The sequence below is a fragment of the Mustelus asterias genome, chromosome 7, assembly GCF_964213995.1.
Source record: "Mustelus asterias chromosome 7, sMusAst1.hap1.1, whole genome shotgun sequence".
NCBI classification, from domain to species: domain Eukaryota; kingdom Metazoa; phylum Chordata; class Chondrichthyes; order Carcharhiniformes; family Triakidae; genus Mustelus; species Mustelus asterias.
This window is the reverse complement of record NC_135807.1, coordinates 54,678,236-54,695,975: the sequence shown is the minus strand read 5'-3', so window position 1 is coordinate 54,695,975 and position 17,740 is coordinate 54,678,236.

Genomic DNA, 17,740 nt, shown 5'->3' with positions numbered 1-17,740 from the left:
GGAGTGCACCATTAGTGGGACAGGAAGATCTTGCTGATGTGAATGGCCAGAAGGTTCCGGCCACATTGTCCAATATCTTGGAATGGGGAATTGAAATTATTCTTATAAGTTGGCTATTATTTCTTCTGTTGCTGACACTGTATAATTTATTATTGTGCATAGATATGAAAGCAGACATCAAAAGATGGTTGCTATTGGGAATGTGCTACTGTTCCAGAATTAAATAGTTCATTGTTTTGATTCGTTTTAGGGTATTCACTGATGGGTGAGAACTTTCTATAAATCTTAATAGAAATGAACAGGAACACATTGGCCTCAATATTAACTCCCAAGGTGGGTGACATGGTGGCACAATGGTTAGCACTGCTGCCTCACTGCATCAGGGACCCAGGTTCGATTTCCGTCTTGGGTGACTGTCTGTGTGGAGTTTGCACATTTTCCGGGTGCTCCGGTTTCCTCCCACAGTCTAAAGATGTGCGGGTTAGATGGATTGGCCTTGCTAAATTACTCCTTCGTGTCCCAGGATGTGCAGATTAGGTGGATTAGCCATGGGAAATGTGCAGAGTTACAGGGATAGGGCGGAAGAGTGGGCCTGAATAAGATGGTCTTTCGGAAAGAATGGCAGATGGAGTTTAATTTAGACAAATGCGAGGTGATGCATTTTGGTAGATTGAACCAGGGCAGGACTTTCTCAGTTAATGGTAGGGCGTTGGAGAGAGTTACAGAACAAAGAGATCTAGGGGTATATGTTCATAGCTCCTTGAAAGTGGAGTCACAGGTGGACAGAGTGGTGAAGAAGGCATTCGGCATGCTTGGTTTCATCGGTCAGAACATTGAATACAGGAGTTGGGACGTCTTGTTGAAGTTTTACAAGACATTGGTGAGGCCACACTTGGAATACTGTGTGCAGTTCTGGTCACCCTATTATAGAAAGGATGTTATTAAACTAGAAAGAGTGCAGAAAAGATTTACTAGGATGCTATCGGGACTTGATGGTTTGGGTTATAAGGAGAGGCTGGATAGATTGGGACTTTTTTCTCTGGTGCTTAGGAGGCTGAAGGGTGATCTTATAGATGCCTATAAAACAATGAGGGGCACAGATCAGTTAGATAGTCAATATCTTTTCCCAAAGGTAGGGGAGTCTAAAACTAGTGGGCATAGGTTTAAGGAGAGAGGGGAGAGATACAAAAGTGTCCAGCGGGGCAATTGTTTCACACAGAGGGTGGTTGGTGATTGGAACAAGCTGCCAGAGGTAGTAGTAGAGGCGGGTACAATTTTGTCTTTTCAAAAGCATTTAGATAGTTACATGGGTACGATGGGTATAGAGGGATATGGGCCAAATGCGGGCAATTGGGATTAGCTTAAGGGTTTAAAAAAAGGGCGGCATGGACAAGTTGGGCCAAAGGGCCTGTTTCCATGCTGTAAAGCTCTATGACTCTATGAATCGGTGCAGACTTGATGGGCTGAACGCACTGCATCAATTTTATGGTAGGGAAAAGGTCTGGGCTCCAGGGGGATGGGGAGGGGGTGGGGTGTTGTGGTGCTGAAATGTGATGCTGGTGTCTTTGGAGTGCAAGTGACATTTTTAACACTCCTAGAAGTCTAGGAGTTCTTCTTCCAGTCCGTTATCAAATAATACCCTCCCTTTTGCTGATATTTACTTCTCTCTGGAACCAAAACCGGCAGCCAGACAACCTGCAAAGTTGCTTGACTAGAGGGAAGGAAACAGAGTTTTAAAACAATGATAATGAAGTCCTGACATTAAATTGGGGAGAGCTTCTACAACTTCAGCAATGCTGGATTCAACAATTTTCACTCTTCTCTGCTCCCTCCCTGAGAGTGTTCTGTAAATATCGGGGCCTTTCAGTGTGGCTCTGAGCCCTCTCCTTCATTTTAAGAACTGTCTCACATTTACAGTGACAATGATGTCCCAAATGGAAATCTCACCCCAAAGCATGAAGGCATTTGAACAGAAATCAAAAGAAACGCAGCTCCAAAACTAAAGGAACTGTTTTAAAATAAATGACAAGTTAAAACAAAGCAGGAAGGCATGGTGGCACAGTGGTTAGCACTGCTGCCTCACAGCACCAGGGACCCGGGTTTGATTCCTGGCTTGGGTCACTGTCTGTGTGGAGTTTACACATTCTCCTCGTGTCTGCGTGGGTTTCCTCCAGCTGCTCCGGTTTCCTCCCATAGTCCAAAAGATGTGCTGGTTAGGTGCATTAGTCATGTTAAATCTCCCTCAGTGTATCCAAACGGGCGCGTAGTGTGGCAATGTGGGGATTTTCAAAGTAACCTCATTGCAGTGTTAATGTAAGCCTACTTGTCACACTAATAAAAAAACTTTAACAATAACAGAGCAAATAAATTAATGCTAATTGGTAAGTTATTTAGACATTTTGCTTTTCAGACTTTGTTATGATTGTTAGTTTGATGTTATCTGTGAAGCGTTGTGACTCTAATCAGCATGCCAGCATCTGCAATCAGCATGCTTCATTACATTCTAATGGGATATATGCCAAGTTAAGGTAACTGAACACTGATTAAAATCAGGCCTTAGTTCACTTATTTGGAACTGTACTTGATGTTGGTGCTCAGGAACAGCCCCAGTGTTTAATACTGAACAGTGCAAATGAAGAGAAGGATCTCTGCCAAATGATCATTGAGCAAACCATAAAAAGAATACGACGGTGTCAAGTGAAGGAAAACAAGGACTATGCAGGAATGTCGCAATAATTACCGAATTGTTACAGGACAGAAGATGGCTATTTGGCCCATTGTGTCCACACCAGCCCTCCAGATAAGCAATTTACTTGGAGTCATTCCCCTACCTTCTCCCCATAACTCTGCGCATTCTATCTTTTCAGATAACAATCTAATTTCATTCTGAATGCCTTGACTGAACTGACTTCCTCCCAACTCTCAGGCATTATATTCCAGACCTTAACCACTCACTGCATGAGAAAGAGTTTTTCACTTTTGCTTTTGCAATTACTTTAAATCTGTGCCCTCTCATTCTCAAGTGGGAATGGGGAACGAGTGGGAACAGTTTCTCCCTATTTACTCTGTCCAGAACCCTCTTGATTTTGAATAGCTTTTTCAAATCTTCTCCCAGCCTTCTTTTCTCCAAGGAAAACAAGGCAGGTCAGCCAAACAGCTGCATTAGCAGGAGATAGTTCAATCCTACCCTTCTGACTAAGGAGTTAGTGACCAGGCAATGTCTACTACTAGGGGGCATGCATTTAGGGCCTGATTTTACCAAAACTTCACGGTAAAGTTGGGCGTCGGGCCTTTAACGCGATCTGCACCCGAATCCGAGCAGATCGCGCCTTTACCGACTCCCGATTCGGGCGCGGGTCTGGCCCGTGCCCGAATTGGGCAGCCCGACGATTTAAATGCATTTGTATGCATTTAAATCGACTTAATGAACCGCGCGCTCAACTCTATCGCCTAATCCCACTTTACCATCTTCAGGCCCGATCCGCGTCCGCGCTGTTACCGACCTGCAAAATAAAAGTCTGAAGTCGCCGCTGCAGCCTCCAAAGAGCGGGGTCAGAGACTGCAACGGCTCTCTGACCCAGGTCATCCTCTGGTCGGGACGGGAGGGGGGGTGGGAGGAGGAGAGGGGGTGTGACGTCTCATCCCCGGGGTGGGGGGGGAGGGGGTGTGACGTACCATCCCCTGGGGGGGGTGGGGAGAGGGGGTGTGACGTCTCATCCTCTGGTCGGGGGGGGGGGGGGTCGGCTGCCAGCCTGCGGCCGATGCCTCCTGCCGGAGTGGACGTGCGGCCATGCCATCCTACGAAACCTTCAGGATGAAGCGGTTCCTCGCTAAGAAGATGAAGCAGAACCGGCCGATTCCACAGCGGCCGATTCCACAGTGTGAAGGGATACACCATCACTGGTACACTACCAGCCACAGCCATCTCTCCTGCTCTCTTGCCCCTGCAGGGAAGAGTAATCTGTGGCTGGTAGTGTACCAGTGATGGTGTATCCCTTCACACTATGGAATCGGCCGCTGTGGAATCGGTCGGTTCTGCTTCATCTTCTTAGCGAGTAATTGCTTCATCCTGAAGGTTTCGTAGGATGGCATGGCCGCATGTCCACTCCGGCAGGAGGCATCGGCCGCAGACTGGCAGCCGACCCCCCCCTCCCCAACCAGAGGATGAGACGTCACACCCCCTCTCCTCCCCCCCGCCCCCAGGGGATGATCGGTCACACCCATTCCCACCCCCACCTCCTGACCAGAGGATGAACATCAGAGAGCCGCTTTCTGCTTTTTGTTTCGCGCTTGGGCGCACTCTGTCAGATTTTTTCCGAACTGCGCATGCGCAGTTCAGAGCTCCGATCGGTCCACCAGTGCTAAGCCCTGGCCATGGCGCGGATCGGGCCGGCGCCAGCAAAACACGTATGGGCGCGCTGCAAAGAGGATTCCAGGCGCAGATCTATTTGACGCCCAGATTCGGCACTTAGGCTCAAAATGGTAAAATAGGGCCCTCAAAGTGAGAGGGGGACAGTTCAAAGGAGATGTGAGGGGCAAATATTTCACACGGAGAGTGGTTGGCGTCTGGAACGCGCTGCCAAGGGTGGTGGTGCAGGCAGATACGATAGGGATGTTTAAGGGGCTTTTAGATAAGCACATGAATATGCAATGAATAGAGGGATATGGGCCAAGAGCAGGCAGAAGGGATTAGTTTAATTTGGCACCATGTTCAGCACAACATTATGGGCCGAAGGGTCTGTTCCTGTGCTGTACTGTTCTATGTTCTCATTGTCAAATTTTTAGAAAGAGAGAAGTGAGCAAACTAAATCAAAAGAAATCACAAGAAAACTGCATGGATGTAATTTTATAGTTCCATTATAATAACCGGGGGATTACATATTCACAATTTGTACACAAAACACAAACACAAACTCATATATTTCAGTCCTGAGGCACTTGAAGCATAATCAAACAAACATTTAACATTGAAGCACGTAAGATGAAGTGGAGTGACCAGGAGTTTGATGAGCTGTAGTTTATGGAAGGGAGGCTGGCCAAGGAAGAATCATTGGAAGAGTCAAGTCTGGATGTAGCATGAGTTTTAGCAGCTGGTGTCCTGAGACAAGGGGTGGAGTCGCACAGTCTCAACAGTGCATTAATGATAATGGGGAATTGAGTTTCATAGGAATATAGGAGCAGGAGTAGGTCATTTGACCCACCAAGCCAAATAGACCATGGATGATCATCTACTTTAACATACTTTTCCACACTATCCTCATACCCCTTGCTGTCATTATCATCCAGAAACCTATCCATTTCTGTCTGCAACATGCTCAATGATTGAGCTGCCACAGCTGGTGGAAAATTCCAAAGATTCACCACTCTCTGAGTGCAGAAATTCCTTCCCATCTCAGTCTTAAATGATCTGCCCCTTATTCTGAGACCGTGTCCCTCCGATGAGGCAGATATACAAGATTCAAAAGAAGCAAAATACTGCGAATGCTGAAAATCTGAAATAAAAACAGAAAATGATGCATAAACTCAGCAGGTCTGGCAGCATGTGGGGAAACAGAGTTAACATTTTGAGACCATATGAGTCTTCCACAGATGCTGCCAGATCTGTTCAGTCTATCCAGCATTTTCTGTTAGATGAGATACAATTCCTTTTACACTAGTCAAAGAGCAGAAATTCATTCCTATTGTCCTGAACAACATTTATCCTTCAACCAACATGATTGAAGAGTAATTTATTTGTTATGGGATCTTACTATGTGCAAATGATCTGCTGCATCTGTATACAGAATAACAATTACTACATTTTTAAAAACTAACTAATTGCCTGGGAAATGTTGGTGATTGTCCCTTTAAGAGCAACACAGCAGGGTAAGGGTCATATGGCATGTGTGGCGAATTGAGACTCAGAGTTTGGAATCACCTCATGGTGAGAGAGGCTCCTAGGGCACAGAGACATGTGAGGTGCTCGGTGCAGCCTTGAGGCTGCTGTTTACTTATTCATAAATCTTTTTTGTGTTCACAACTAAAGTCTGTGAAAGTGCATCATTTCACCTGGTGAGGAGGATGGGATTGTACTCTGGGGAGCAAAAGTAGTAATTCCTGTACCAAGCAGAGAGCTGCTGCTAAGTGAATTACACAACACACATCCTGATGTGGAGATGCCGGTGCTGGACTGGGGTAAACACAGTAAGAAGTCTCACAACACCAGGTTAAAGTCCAACAGGTTTATTTGGTAGCACGAGCTTTCGGAGCGCCGCTCCTTCATCAGGTGAGTGATAAAGGGGCAGCGCTCCGAAAGCTCGTGCTACCAAATAAACCTGTTGGACTTTAACTTGGTGTTGTGAGGCTTCTTACTGTGACAATACACATCCTGGAATTGCTAAGATGGAGATGTTTGCCAGGAGTTCTGTGTGGTGGGTTGGTGACATCGAGAAGCTAATCAAGCACTGTCAACAATGCCTGCTGCAGCTCCACTGCACCACTGGAAATGGCTTGGCTGGCCATGGGTACGAGTCCATGTTGATTATATTGGTCCATTCCTGGGCATAATGTTTTTGCTCATGATTGTAAACCATCAAATGTTAAGGGGAGATTGGAGATAGTGATTGCCTGGCTAGTGTGTGGCATGAATATTACTTTCCACTTGTCAGTCCAAGCTGAATACTGTCCAGGTCTTGTTGCAGACGACATGGACTGCTTCAGTATCTAAAGAGTTGCGAATGGTGCTGAAAATTGAGCAACTATCAGTGAGCATCCTCATTTCTAACCATATAATGGAGGAAATGTCATTAATGAAGCAGCTGAAGATGGTTGGGCCGAGGACACTACCCTGAGGGACTCCTGCAGTGATGTCCTGGGACTGAGATGATTGGCCCCTTACAACAACAACCATTGCAAAAATACTGAGGATGCTGGAAATCTGAAATATAAACAGAAAAAACTGGAAATACTCAGCAGGTTTGGCAGCAACTGTGGAGAGAGAACTGAGTTAATTATTCAGATCTGTTGCTATATACTGGAGTTGTTGGATAAAAGAACATGAAGTGATCGCACATTTGATGGTTTACAATTGCAAAATCCTCCACCATTAACATCCTCTGTCATAATGTACGTAATGGTACCAGTCACATAAACACTGTGGGTGCAAGTGCTGGTCAGAAGCTGGGTAATCTGCACAAGTGACTCCCCTCCTGACTTGCCAAAGCCTTTTCACCATCCTCAAAGCACAAATCACCACTTGTTTTAATGAGTGCACATCCAACACTTAAGAACCTTAACACCATCCAGAGCGTGAAGTGATAGCACGTGGAAGTGGATGAAAACAACATCACAGGTTTATTGATTAACTGCTGAGTCTACTGAGACTTGATCTAGGCAAAAGCCTGCGAAGCAGTCAATGACATCACAAACTATACATCTGACTAGACTCTTAAAACTGACAGCATGACCAAACAACAGCCCAAAATATATAACATCTGTGGCCTCTCATCAGAACTCATGGTTTTAAGCCACTCCTGTCGATGGGATCTTTTGGCCCCATAGATGGTGACCCCCACCTGCAGGTTCCCCAGCGGCAGAGGGTGTGAACTATGGGAAAACCCATTGACAGCAACAGGAGTGGAAGATCCTGTTGCTGGCCAAATGCAGGCCACCTCCATGGCCGTAAAACACATTGGCGGGTGTGGGCGGGAAGTCCTGCCCTCATTGATGGACATTGAAGCCCCTCCCCCATCCAAAATACATTCCATACCTTTGCTACCCTCAATGTTTCTTTCAAGTGATATTCAACATGGAGGAGAACTGATCCATCAGCTGAAGGAAGGTGGTAATCAGTAGGAAATTTTCTTGCCCATGTTTGACCATGCTTAAACCAGTACTTTCTTTCCAGGTTTTAAGATAGCGTACACTGCATTAATAAGTTTAAACTAAAGCATTAATAATTGATTTGAACATTCACAAAAACTTTAAAAATTGTTTCAAATGCAGGATGACAAATCAAAAAAGTAACTGGTGTGCATTCTTGAATGCCCCAATATAAAACGCCTGAAAAATCTGATGTGATAGACTTTGGAAGGCATAATTTGACTAGAAAGTTTTGAAGAACAAAGGGACAATGGCTTGTCTTTAGATCTCTGAAGGTGGAAGGGCATGTTAATGAGGTGGTGATAAAGGCATATGGGACACTTGTCTTCATCAACTGAGGTATAGATTACAAAAGCAGGAGAGTCATATTGGAGTTGTATAGAACTTTGGTGAGGCCACATCTAGAGTATTGTGTGCAGTTCTGGTCGCCACATTATAGGAAGGATGTGATCGCAATGGACAGCGTGCAAAGGAGATTCACCAGGATGCTGCCTGGGATGGAACATTTAAGTTATGAAGAGAAGTTGGATAGTCTTGGGTTGTTTACGTTGGAGCAGAGAAGACTGAGAGGCGACCTGATTGATGTGTACAAGATTATGAGGGGCATGGACAGAGTGGATAGGAAGCAGCTGTTCCCCTTAGCTGAAGGGTCAATCATGAGGGTACATAGGTTCAAAGTGAGGTGCAGGAGGTTTAGGGAGAATGTGAGGAAAAACCTTTTTACCCAGAGGCTGGTGACGGTTTGGAATGCGCTGCTTGGGAGGGTGATAAAGGCGAGTTACTTCACAACATTTAAAAAGTACCTGGATGAGCACTGGGGACAACATAACATTCAAGGATATGGGCCAAGTGCTTGTAAATTAGGATTAGATGGGATGTCAGGTGTCTTTTGTGTGTCAGTGCAGCCTCGATGGGCTGAATGGCCTCTTCTGTACTATATGATTCTATGATTCTAAGACATTCAAAGGAAAAGCGGATTCAGTTATGATCGAAGTAAAGCTGAACATAAACAGAATTGAATTAAAGCTAAGATAAAAATGATGCCTAATTAAAAGTGAATATTTGATCTGAAAGAATCTGAATGACCTGGATTACATCAAGTAAATCCATCACAAAGGGAAAGCAGCATCTCCATCAACATCCCGTTAAAATATTCATTTCAATAACTGACCTTTGAGTTCACAAACTCAAAGATGTGATTGGAAACTTAGTTAAATGAGAATCACCTTGATTTTCCTCAGTCTTTTGATTTACTTCACATTAATTTATTCAGGTCAGAATGACCTAAAACAAATTTCTAGTCTTTAATCCATATAAAATATTATTGAAGAGAAATCCCGTTGTATGATATTCATTTATAAAAGTGTTTCGATGAAATTCCTCTTGTTTTTATTTTATTTCATGTATTTACTCATTTAAATTAATGCTTAAATCTAATAACAAAGGAACTTTAACATATAGGAACCCTGATTATACCAAGTAGCAACTAAGCAGAAACTAAGCAAAGATTTGCATTGGCAAATGCACCAATTTTGTTCATGAGAACGAGAACTAAAATTTCCTTGAGAGTTAATTTTCTTAAAATGGAACATCAAAACCAGTATAAAGAGGCCCTGCTCTCTCTCCACAGATGCTGTCAGGCCAGCAGAGATTTTCCAGCATTTTCTGTTTTTGTTTCAGATTCCAGCATTCACAGTATTTAACTTTTATATTTATGTAAATACTGCTGTTAGCGGTGATAGGCTGATGTTAGAAGTCACACCTCTGAATTCTGCCAGCCTCTTGCCTCTGCTACTCCTCTTCTTCATCCATTGTGTCGCATTTTCATGTTCCAGCAATTTAGTCCTTCTAACCATTTTATGAGGAGGGAAGAGTTAGCCAAAGCTTTTTGAGTGATAGTACTTTGGTTAAGTCTCAGGAAGAAAATACTTTTCAAATGGTGGCTTTGGACTGTGTGGTGCCTACATTTTGAGGTAAGGCCCAATGACAGGGAATTATTCACATTAATCCAGGAATTCCGTGTGCCCTGGTCTTTTGAATGGGTGTGGAACTTTATAAATTAGTGACAAGGAGTTTCGGCAGAAGGACTTTGGAAGCAGTGTAATTTTTCCAGGAAATATGTGCAGTGATTCAGTATAAAGCTACCATTAATCAGTTATATGTGTATTTCATAGAATCATAGAAATAAATGCCACAGAAGGAAACCATTTGTCCCATCATGTCTGTGCCAACAGATGAAAAGCTAACCAGTATAATTGATCTTTCCAGTTCTTGGTCTGCAGCTGTTTGGATTACAGAACCTGGAAGCGCATATCCAAATACATTGTAAATGTGATAAGGGTTTCCTCCTCGACTACCCTTTCTTCATGGTAAATGTATTTGCTCATGTTTCCCTTGTCAAACTATGGATCAGACTGTTGGGGTAAGTGAGCATTTACCACAACTCCAAGTGTGGTTTCAGAACTGGAAGATCTCCAATTGACACATCTTCTCGGTCCATCAGCTGCATGAGGAAAGCTGTGAACAAAGGAGGCCGAGAAAAATTGTCTTTTTCATCAAAGATATGAACAGAGGTGGGCTATTTGAGTTACTTCAGAAAACTGGCTACCAGCAGAAGCTGTTCAATGTGGTCTCCTCTTTCTATGACAACATGGTGGGTAAGGTCAGCTATGATGGAACAACATTGGAATCATTTGAATTCTGCAGTGGGGTCAAACAGGGTTGTGTCCTGACATAAATAGTCTTTGGCGTATTGTTTCCTTTGCTGCTGTCATACGTCTTCAGGTCATCTGTGAAGGGTGTTTACTTACATACCAGAACTGACAGAAAACTGTTCAACCTTACTTACCTGAGACCCAAGACTAAGGTGCACCAAATTCTCTACGCTAATGGTGTGCACTAATGTTCCATACTCATGAACCACTTCAGCAACACACCGACAGATTATCTAATCCTATATAGTATTTGGTTTGACTATCAGCTTCAGGAAGATAAATATCATGGACTAGGATGTTGCCATACTGCCATCATCGACAATGTGACACTGGAGGTTGTTGCTATCTACACATGCATTGCAAAAGCTGTAACTGTTATGTCTAAGCTGAGTAAGAGAGTGTAAAACAACATCAACCTGACTGAGAACACCAAATTGCTAGTCAACCAAGCCTGCGTCCTCAGCGCACTACTCTACAGTACTGAGACCTGGTTAACATTTGCTAGGCAGGAGAAAAGACTGAACAGTTTCAACCTTTGCTGTCTCAGACATATCAGTGTCATCTATTGGCTGGGCAACATCACCAATGCAGAGGCCCGGGAGCATGCTAATTCCAACTGCAGACGTTTATTGCTAAAGCTCCCAATGATGTCTGCACTGGCTCGATCACATTCATTGGATGGATGATAGCCATATACCCAAAGACTGTCTGTACAGCGAACTGACCACTGGTCATGACCTCCGAGGCATCCATATTTCCGATACAAAGACATCTGCAAACAAGATATGAGGATGGTGGACATTGACAAAGACAACTGGGGGACAGCTATTGATAGCTGTGATCTCTGGAGTCTGACTCTTTGGAAATGCATTGACAAAGGTAAGCAGAAGCAATAAACTCAGCTGGCCGAGAAGAGGGGGCCGGAGAAAACAAAGGCCTGCAAATCGTGCATCTTCTCAGCCCACCGTCTTCCTTTGCAGCAAATGTAACAGAGATTGCCAGACCAGAGCGGGCTCCTGAGCCACACCAGCTGATGCTTAACACAGAGTTGACCACCACAGCACAAACTGTCGTCTTACTAGACAGAAGGCTGCCTTAAATAACTCCTTGAAGGAATGAGTTCTCAATCCCATCATAGATCATAGAAATCATAGAAACCCTACAGTGCAGAAGGAGGCCATTCGGCCCATCGAGTCTGCACCGACCACAATCCCACCCAGGCCCTACCCCCACATATTTACCCGCTAATCCCTCTAACCTACGCATCCCAGGACTCTAAGGGGCAATTTTTAACCTGGCCAATCAACCTAACCCGCACATCTTTGGACTGTGGGAGGAAACCGGAGCACCCGGAGGAAACCCACGCAGACACGAGGAGAATGTGCAAACTCCACACAGACAGTGACCCGAGCCGGGAATCGAATCTGGGACCCTGGAGCTGTGAAGCAGCAATGCTAACCACTGTGCTACCGTGCCGCACCGTTGAGTGAAAAATATTTTTTTTCACCTCGAACCCTTTTCCCAAGTAATTTAAAGCTATGCCTCCTAATTATTTATCTCTCTGCTAAGTGAAATATGTCCTTTCTATCCATTCTATCAAGGCCCCTCATAATTATACACACCCCAATTGAATTTCCCCTCAGCCTCTCCTGTTCTAGAGAAACCAGCCCAGCCTATACAATCTTTCATCATAGCTAAATTTCTCCAAACCTGGCAATATCCTCGTCAATCTCTTCTGTAGCCTCTCTTGTGCAATCACAGTCTTCCTGTGATTTGGTGACCAGGACTGTACATGGGGCCTATAATGTTTTATACTGTTCTAGTGTGATGTCACCTCTCTTATATTCTGTGCCTTGACTAATAAAGAAAATGTTACATTTGCCTCTACAGTCTTATTAACCTTTCTTGTTACTTTTGGGGATCTGTGGACATGGAATCCGATGTCCCTCGTTCCTCTGCACTTCTCAAAATCCGATCATTTATCATGTATTCCTTTGCATTGTTTGATCTCACCAAATTTATCGACTCATACCTGTTTGGATTGAATTCCATTTGTCATTTGGGAGCCATCTGATAATTCCATTGATATTCTTCGTCCCTGGCTTTCTTCCTCACTATAAAATGCACAGTCAACGTTTAGATCATCCACAGACTTTTCAATCTTGTCCCCCATATTTAAGTCTAAATTTCCTCAGCAAAATAATGCCACAGTGATGCTATTATATTGTAGTTATACTAAAATGTTCTGGGAAATCCCAGACATTTCTGGTGATTTCACTCCAAATCTTTTTAACGTGTATGCTATTCGACTCAAAAACACATTCCAATTTACTGCCTTAAGCAGTATCCTACAGCATAGTAAATTAAAAAAATGCAAGTGTTGATTGTATTATGAGCATAGGAATTACAATAATCGGTCTGAAGAAAACCCGTGATTTTGCCAAATATGACGATTGGTTTCCTTTTCTCATGGGATTGTATTGGAGACTCTGATAGAGCATTGGGCGAGATTCCAGTCCAAACAGATGGGATACTTTTGTTCTGCTTTTGGCAGCCATGAAGAACCCTAAATTATATATCCAGGGATAGTCTCAATTTAGTTCCCAATGGACATTATTCCACTGTAAAAAATAATAAACTGAGGCATCAAGTAAATCTAATCAGAAATGAACATTATTACATTTAAAGATGCATGTTCTGAACTCCATGTGTGGGATTCTCTGGCCTCCCCGTGGTGCCTTTCTTCTGGGGGAGGTGGGGGGTGGGAGGGGGGGGGGGGTGGTGGGGGGGCGGCATGCCATTGGCCAGCAGCGGGATATTCTGGTCACGCCACTATCAATGGGAATCCCATTGACTGCATCCCACTCTGCCGGGAAACATGTGGCAGAGGTGCACCATCAGTAGGACCAGAAGATCCCGCCAGTGTGAACAGCTGGAAAGTTCCGGCTCTGAATATTGCCACAAGAGTAACAAACACCAGTCTTTAATAATTCCTTTGTACTCAGTTTTAATTAGTAGATTCATCTGATGGAAAAATAGTCCTTAAGAAACTAGATATACCTTTTGAATATTCTAATGAAAGGACTGGAAGATCCCACTTCCAGCCAATGGCGGGCTGCCTCCACTGCTGAAAAACATACCTCAGTGGAGGTGGTGTGGAAGGTGGTGGAAAATCCCACCTTCAATGTTTATCAGCAAGAGTGCCCTATTAAAAGAATATTGGCTAGTCTCATTAACAGATGAAGCCAAGGAAATCCAGATATAGGGAGAACATACACATTCCACAATCACCCAAGGCCAGAATCGAACCTGGGTCCCTGGCCCTGAGAAATAGTGGTGCTAACCACTGTGTCATCATGCCACCCAATAACCTCAATAAATCAGTCAAGAAAGCACTTGATGCCAGTGATGTGGGCATGGGAGCCATGTTGTTACAAGATGATGACGCTATCATAAGAGTGTCCAGTCAGTTATTTCTCAAGAAAACTTTATCCTTGTCAATGAAATGCTTCACAGTTGAAAAGCAAGTGTAAGTCATGTTTTGGCTCTTCAACAGTTTGAACGTATGTTTCTGGAGCTGCTAGAAAGACTGTGATCTACATAAACAATTATCCACTCGTGTTTGGAGAAATTCTGGAGCAAGATTTCCCATTTGTTTCTCTGAAGTCTGATACTGTAAATCTTAAAAATTGTTCAGGTTGCAGGATGGAACAAGGTAATTGCAGATGTTTTATCCAGACTTGTCTACTCATTTAAATAACTCATAACTGAATAACGGAGACTTATAAACTTTATCTATATGCCAATCTGTCTCACAATCTGTTTAAATGCTATCATCTTTTGATCAAGGAACTGAGATTGCAAGATGTTGGATATCTGAATCTTGATTATCTATGGGGAGACAATTGTTGTGTGTATTGTGTATAATAAGGGTTTATAATGTTAAATTATGTAGTATTTTAAAGGGTTGGGGAAAAAATCCTTACTTCAGTAAGGCCTTTATCTTTTGAGAGAGGACATGTGATGGCCTATGTCCTTTTGGAGAAAGAAATCTTAAGTTTTATGTTGGAACATTGGTGCATTTTAGAATTAGGTTTCTCTGAAATATTTCTGATAGGAAGCAGTTTTTTTCTAGTAAATTATCATGTAACCAAGCTGCCTAGGAGATAAACAATATTAAAAAGGTGTCAACCATAAGTTAATTATAGGGGTGAGTATTTCCTGGATTTGACTCTGTGTTCGAGGAGTTTAGGTTTAGCTTTAGAATAAGCTGCCTCGATGGAGCATTTCTTTCCAGCAGGATTCAATTCAAATTCTGTGAGTTGGTTAATGGGATTTAAAAACCTGGTTAATTGAATACCTCTACGAGGAGTGAGTTGGACTTTTGGGATAACCAAGCTGAGGAGAGAGAGAGAGCATTCAAAGATACATGATTCCACATTTAAAGAATATTATAATCAGGGGAATTCTGATCCAAAGTGATTACACTTAAATCACCAGTAGTGCCTGTGTTGAACAGAGAGTTTATGACGGGAGCAGTTGGAGGAGATTTGAAGTGAAAACCTTAACAGATATAAGTGGAAGACCCAAGAAACTTTAATTCTTTTATGAATCCTTGAAGTAACTTCTCATTTTTGATAAATATCTGACTTGAGTTTTTTGGGCTGTAATAGGTGTGGAAGTAAAATTGATTTAAGAAATTCGGTTTAGAGAATAAGTAACTGCGTTCAATGTATTTTTAGTATCTTGAATACAGCCGACGAGTTAAGATAGAATATAGTGATTAGTATTCATGTTCTTTGATTTTTGTGCAGTAAATTCTTTTGTTTTAAACTGTGAACATTATGGCTTCATTCTTTTAGTAAACATTTGGATTTTTGGATTCTCAAATGAACATTACTGGTCTCAACTGAGATCATAACGCTGTCCACAGTAAACTGGGTAAGCCTGTTAATGAATAAAACGTCAAAAGATCGATGAGACGTGTTTAAATCAAACTTCATGTGATACAAAACCAACTTGTATCCCTAAAGGCAAGAACATCATTTTATAGCAAGCCTGAAGAGGTATGAGGCAACATGAAACAAAAAGAAAAAGTATAAGAGATTGCAAATAATAGCACAAAACCTGGCGAATGGGAAATACAGTAAGAGTTCTAACAACACCAGGTTAAAGTCCAACAGGTTTATTTGGTAGCAAATACCATTAGCTTTCGGAGCGCTGCTCCTTCGTCAGATGGAGTGGAAATGTGCTCTCAAACAGGGCACAGAGACACAAAAATCAAGTTGCAGAATACTGATTAGAATGCAAATCTCGACAACCAGCCAGATCTTAAAGAAATATGCAGAGCAAAATGTGACAGATAATGAGCCCTATATTAGATAGAAGAGAATTGTGAGAAGGAATGCAGAATTTAGAAACAGAAAGGGAATTAGGACAGAAGTGGGAGCTTTGCATAGGCCCCCTGATAACAGCTGTGAAGTGGTAAATCACATAAATGTAGATACTAAACAACGTGGCAAAAGCAGAGTGATTTGAATGGGGAATTTTAATGTTTGAATAGATTGTGACCAACAACGTAGCACATTTTGCTCTGCATATTTCCCAGGTACACGGTACATACTCTTGCAACTCGGCCAACGTTGTCTACTTGATACGCTGCAGGAAAGGATGTCCCGAGGCATGGTACATTGGGGAAACTATGCAGACGCTGCAACAACGGATGAATGAACACCGCTCGACAATCACCAGGCAAGACTGTTCTCTTCCTGTTGGGGAGCACTTCAGCGGTCACGGGCATTCGGCCTCTGATATTCGGGTAAGCATTCTCCAAGGCGGCCTTCACGACACACGACGGCGCAGAGTCGCTGAGCAGAAACTGATAGCCAAGTTCTGCACACACGAGGACGGCCTCAACCGGGATATTGGGTTCATGTCACACTATTTGTAACCCCCACAGCTTGCCTGGACCTGCAGAGTTTCACTGGCTGTCTTGTCTGGAGACAATACACATCTTTTTAGCCTGTCTTGATGCTCTCTCCACTCAGGTTGTTTGTATCTTAAAGACTTGATCAGCTGTAAGTATTCGCATTCCAACCATCATTCATGTAAATTGAGTCTGTGTCTTTATATGCCCTGTTTGTGAACAGAATTCCCACTCACCTGAAGAAGGGGCTTGGGGCTCCGAAAGCTTGTGTGGCTTTTGCTACCAAATAAACCTGTTGGACTTTAACCTGGTGTTGTTAAACTTCTTACTGTGTTTACCCCAGTCCAACACCGGCATCTCCACATCATATTTCCCATTCACCAGGTTTTGTGCTATTATTTGCAATCTTTTACATTTTTTCTTTTTGTTTCATGTTGTCTAATACCTCTTTAGTCATGCTGTAAAATAATGTTCTTGCCTTTTAGGGATACAAGTTGGTTTTGTATCACAAATTTTAAAAAAACTTTAAAAAAATGATTGAATGTGTCCAAGATACTTTTCTACAGAAATATGTCATGAAACAAATGGTGACATTGGTAACAAAAATAAGGAAATGATGGGCATGTTGAATGTTGGGCAGCACGGTGGCACAGTGGTTAGCACTGCTGCTGACGCTGAGGACCTGGGTTCGATTCCGGCCTCAGGTGACTGTGTGGAGTTCGTACGTTCTCCTTGTGTCCACCTGGGTTTCCTCCAGGTGCTCCAATTTCCTCCCACAGTCCAAAGATGTGGATTGGCCATGCTAAATTGCCCCTTAGTGTCCAAACATGTGTAGGTTAGATGGATTAGCCATGGAAAATGTGTGGGGCTATGGGGATGGTGTAGGAGAGGTGGACCTGGGTAAAGTCCTCTGTCAGAGAATTGGTGTGGAATCGATGGGCCAAAGGCTTCTTCTGCACTGCAGGGATTCAGTGATTCTGTGAGCACATGCAGCAAAGGAAAAGGACAGCATGCTGGACAACAGCAATGAAGACAATCATGGCAGCAAAGACTGTCAACTCCCCAGGACCTAATGGTTTCCATCCCAGGGTTTTGAAGGAGATAGGTGAGAAAGAAAGAATGACTTGAAATTATATAATGGTTTTCATCAGTACCAGATGTCTCAAAAAGCTTTCTAGTGAATGAAGTACTTTCTGAAGTGTAGTCACATTGAAATGTAGAAAACACGCAGCTAATTTAT